The following is a 5,553-nucleotide window of genomic DNA, read 5'->3' on the forward strand; positions in this document are numbered from 1 at the left end:
CTAAATGCACCTGTGGTTGCCTTTGACGGTGCAAAATGTTTCGTCGACATTGTTGTGTTTGTTGGGGAGAAAAAACAAATATACAGTACAGCACTTCAGAGTCACACTGCTAGCAATCGAAGATTTATGTAAATGTGACAAGCTGAACACATGCTGTACTGTACAGAAGACACGGCACAAGATTGATTGACAATGGTCTACAGCCAATCAGGACACAGAACACAATGCGCTGTAAAAAAAACAAACAAAAAAAACAAATCTGAGAAACAGCAAGACCACGAAAGGTGAACCGCATCATAGCGAGGGACCACTGTATACTTAAGTATACAGAGCAAAACAAGCTAAAATCCCTGCACCACCGTGCTTCACAGCAGGTATGAGGTCTTTGTCCTGCTATGCTGTGTTTGGTTTTTCTATCACTGCACATTATAGCCAGCCATCTCCTCTTTCATCCCAACTGTCCAAAGGATATTGTTACATAAGGCTGGTGGTTTTTTTCAGATGCAAGTTTGTTGTATGTGGCTTTCCCCTTTCCTTTTGAATACACCATACACATTAATTTTGTTAGTGTACTCTCATGAACTTTGACAACTGTATGTTTATATCTACTGTCAAGATGGCTATTTTACCACGTGAATCTACTATGACTGACTTGCTTTTAATGTCAGCCTCAAGTGGCCATTTAAGGAACTGCAGTTTTGGGCCTTCATGCTGGCTTTTGTTATTAAACCCCTGAGGTTGTTGCGTGGTTCTAACCACGCAGAAGAACTTTTAAAAAGAGAGCTGGTATTGAGTTGTACCATGGGAAATTTAGGGAATCCTGTAATAGCTCACTTATGTGGCCATTCAGACAATTTGCAATAGTGGCTGGTCTGAGATAATTTTACACAGGGCAGGAGATCTAATATGATACGATACTATATACTTTATTGTACCCTTAGGGAAATTTACTGAAGAATAAATTCTCATAAGGGTACAATAAAATAGTCATAGTGTATCACATCAAGGTGTGTATTTCAGCTTCAACTGATCATTAAATCTAATGATTAGATTTTTATTTGCAGATCTTATTAAAATACTGTGACTTGATGTCAATAGCAGGTCAAATGGAAACGCCTTTTCCCCCCATTCTCCTTGGTCCCCTCTGTGTCTCGCTGGTGTTTCACAGGTCAACTATGTCCTGTATGCACAGGTAGATTTTCCAGATGCAGCGCTTTCATTCACCTTTATGTTTTCACACTGCTGTGTGTTTGCTAATAGACTTTCGCTGCCCCGGTGGCTGCCGGGGGCCCCTCGGAGCAGAGCCAAGAAACTGTCTGGCTACTCAATGTAAACTATGTGTTTACAGCAGGGCCAGGGTCACAGTGGGCATGCTCGGCTCAGTGCATCTCACCTGCTTGTGATGATAAAGGAGCTGATGTTCGGTGTAGAAAGACAGCTAGTTCTAAATATACTGTTACTTTTCTCTTGCTGAGGAGGAGAAGAAATGCATGCTGTAGATATCTACGATTCGTTCAGCACGAGTCCGCCGTGGATTTGTAAATATTTTAAAGGTTGGGCTCGAGCAGGCAGTCCAAAATGAAAAGGGCGAGTAGCTTTCGAGCAGCCGACATCTCTGCCCTCCTCACAGTTTCCTTTGAACTCAGTGCATACTGTGTACTCAAACATTTATAGACTTTATTATGTGGTCATGCATTTATCTATGTTTCCTCTACCATGCTTTGATGGAACGCTTCCCTCGTAACGTGCCCTTAATGGTTTGTTTGATCAGGACGCGCGCAGATTTTCCAGAACACAGGTGCTTGTGTTCCACGACTCAAACACAATGTTACATAATACAAAACAGCTGCGTATTTGTGAGTTCAAAGGTACCTGAGAGACGTACCGTAGCTCGTCCTCCGTGTCATCACTGCTAATCTGCCTGTTTAACCTTTCGTCGCAATTTATTTCGCGTCCTTCCTTCACTTCTTCCTCTCTTTACCCTTTTTCCTCCCGCTCTCACTCGGCGGCGGGGCAGGGGGGGGCAAAATGACATGCTCTAAATAACTTTATTGACATTTGAATTGGTTGTGGACTGTGGTAATTATCCAGCCTTCCTGCTTCCTGGCTGGCATTCAGTGAGAGGAGAGCATCAGTGAAGCCACATATCAAGCCAGGCCACAGGCAGAGATATTTGTCTCAAGTATAAACATATACTGCTGGGCTCTTATATTCTTATTCGCACCATCATAGAGAACAGCAGTGATTCAAGCATATGCACCTTGGACAAGCTTTATTGTTGGGTCTGTGGAGCACTCACGAATAAAGCACCTTATTGTGGTTTCTTCCCCTATACAGGGAGAGGAGTGTAGCACGACTACGTGAAGTATTTTAGTGAGTTTCTTTAAGGCTGAGTGGCCATGAATCATCGCACTAGAATGTTTGTTCATTCTTATCCTCCAAGAAATCTCCATGACTACGCTCCTGTATGGTCAGCACAGTCATGAAACACTGGCAAGTTAGGGCTGCAGTAACACACGTTTCCTTGTAGTATTTTTTCTTTTACATTATCTTTGTTTTAAACTATACAACAGTCTCCCAAACAGGGCTGGGGATCAGCTTTCGTTCCTTCTAAAGGGGTATTTTATCTACTGCTTTCTCATCTTATCACAATGTGCCCATGACATTCAAAATGTTTATGATTTTGGGCATCGCCATCTTGTTAACTTTGGAGCCAAAGAGGATTACATCCGAACTAGAGCCTAGGTATTTGGGGATTTGAAAAATCTGATATATCAGCCGATATATTTTTTCTTTTCCCTTACACTTGTTTTTTGTGGTTATTTACAAGTCCTTACTAAGATAATGTGGCAGTGCAGCTAAGAATAAATGTGTTGCAGGTTACTTTTTTTCAGTCTGCTTAGCCTTCCCCATACCGCACCTCAATTCTTAATTAAGCCATTTGCCTTTATCTGCTAAAAACTGAAATATGAAATTATATTCATTTTCAAATAATTATATTTGGTGATACCAATATATCGACAGTTCTGTAATATCAGCTGATAATATCGGCCAAGACAAGAGAATATGGTTTGCAAGGTGCGTCTATACCCGTCTTCTAATCAGCATTTAGTATTATATGAATAAATATCTACTTGCCAAAATTGGAGCACAGGCTTCTTGACGAGGTTGCTAGGGCAACTGCATGCACTGATAGATACATTTGTCGTGTAATTCCATTAAAAAGACTAAACAGCACCGCAAACATGGTGAGAATGGTGGAGGTGCATCCGCCTGTCACCTAAAGCAAACATGCAACTAACTGATAACTGTAAACTTTGATACATTTTAAACAGGTGATTATCACGTCAGCCAGCCTTGAATGGTCAGTTTTCCACCCACTTGAATACAGGTTGGCCCAGTACAGCTAATAAGGATTTATCAGCTTCACCTCAGATAATACAAAACTCTCAAAACAAACCCTTAAATTCAAAAAGAAATATAAAATTGTAAAAGAGCAATGCGTTTGGAATCCCTCTTATAGAAAATGCATGCTTGGGTTTAACTGAGTTACAAGTGTGCCAGTGTTATAGGTTTTCTGTGGTTAATGAACTTGGACAACAAGGCAGCGCTTGAAGTACATTTAAAAAGCTTTTATGTTGTTCAGTTGTAAATAAAAAGATAGTTTTTGTTAGTGAGCTTTACTTTTGGTAGGTGGATGCATTGCACTGGTTGTTGTTCCTTCCTGTTTCCTTTGCTTCTGTATGCCAAGCTTTGCTGACCAACTGCGTGCATGTAAACATTACCTCTTCACATTTTAGTCTCCAAAATTCATTTATTCATTGGAGGCCGGTCCCCCTGTCGTTTTGGCAAACAGTAGATTCAGCACCTGACTTTACGCCGCTGTTGATAAAGTAGCTGCTTAATGTGTCGGCGTGAATGATATTTTTTTGTGTCGCAGAGCTGCTGAGCAGCGTCGGGGGTAAATAGACACTGCTTTCCGCCTTCATCATTTCATTTTTTTCCTTCGTGTGGAGCGAGAGCTGTGTCCCTGAAGCGAGGCTATCCAGAAGGAGAGAGCGATACAATCAAGAGACAGCGGTTGGCCTTTACTGGCAGAGTCTCAATGACCGCTCGGGAGTGAGGCCGAGAGTAAAAGAGAGGCAGAGAGTGAGGAAGCAAAGACTGAAGAATGTTAAAGGAGGAATAACTGACTGCTTATGTTAACTTTAGATGCTGAACGTAGTCGTCTAATGTGAAAACACAAGCCGAACATCTTTTTAAAAAGCAATATTCTTGTATTTTGGGCAGTTTTGATGCAGGATTCACTCTCAAACTTTTCTGCTTGCTGCAGTCAAACTTGGCCACCCATCTGCACGAGGCTGCCTGTCAAATGTTCGCAGGGGAGATTGAGGATGGGGATAGAATTTAGAAAGACAGAACAAGAAAGATAAAGAAGGAGAGGAAATTGGTGTGGGGGGGGTTTTAGTGGATGAGAGTGTTTCTGGGCTCCATGTTGGGTTAGTTAATGACTGGTGCATATGTCAGCCACGCAGCTGTGGAGCTACAATCAGCCAGCCAGCTGAGGAAGGGAGTGACGGATGGACTGGAGAGAGAAAAAGAGAGATGCAGACAGATAGAAAGTATTAAGCCGTGAATGCGCGCACACACACACACACACACACACACACGAAACTAGAGAAAACAGTTCTGAGGGAGAGCAGTGAAGCAGAGGAGGTGAGATAGAGGATTTTGAGTGAAATAAACAGAGAGAGCCATCCAGAGGGAATAGAGAGCGAAGGAGAGAAAGAGAAGTTGCCAAGATAGTTTCCATTCTTATCCTCCCTCAACTAGCTGAAGTAGAAATGGCAGAGGCTGCAGTCCAAATCATTACACTCAGCTGCCTTCCTGGAAAGTATTTACTGTTGTCAATAACAAAAAAAAAAGACCAAAGAGAAGGCAGAGTGTATAAAAGAAGAAAGTTTCATGGCTCTCTTTGCATTCTTTATAGATATTTACATATTTTCTATAAGCAGCATCTTCTCAGGAATTCTTTTCACCTCTGCTTCCTTTGACCCCCATTCCCCCTCTTATTTTTACCGCGGCCATCCAGCCTGTCCTTCTCCATCCTGGCCCATGTTCCATCAGCTCTTGGATTTAAGCCTTTAAGAGCCTCTTTTCCCTCCAGTAAGAGCTTTAAGGCAGAATGTGTGTGGAATGCAGTTTTTTTAAGAGAGGGAAGGATCAGAGCTGGACAGAAATAGGTACAGGGTGAGAACAGGAGCGGATGCTTCAGTAGAAAGTCTTTGACCTTGAGTTGTCCCCGCCTTCTCGCTGCCCCACAAAACACCCTGGGTAACTCTGACGAGGGTCTTTTTGTGAGGCAAGGACACTGGTTTATTGTGCCTATGTTATTACTCACAAATGGTGTTTGTAGTATTAGCTGCACAGGTGTAAAGCCTGGGCGGATTATCACTGACTGGGCTGCTGTGGAGTGAGACATCTGTGGAAATGCGTTATGGGTTAATGTGCAGTGCACCCGTCAAAGACTGTGACACTGAATTCTGGTCATTT

General features: G+C 42.4%; 1 protein-coding gene across 1 annotated transcript in view; it reads left to right on the plus strand.

Moving 5' to 3' along the window:
- The window catches only part of fam20cb (FAM20C golgi associated secretory pathway kinase b), a 57,712-nt gene that overhangs the window by 42,757 nt on the left and 9,402 nt on the right, over positions 1-5,553 (plus strand). The gene's annotated exons all lie outside the window — the stretch shown is intronic.

Source organism: Pundamilia nyererei, unplaced genomic scaffold (assembly GCF_000239375.1).
Source record: "Pundamilia nyererei isolate P.nyererei 1_Seehausen unplaced genomic scaffold, PunNye1.0 scaffold00005, whole genome shotgun sequence".
Classification (NCBI taxonomy): Eukaryota; Metazoa; Chordata; class Actinopteri; order Cichliformes; family Cichlidae; genus Pundamilia; species Pundamilia nyererei.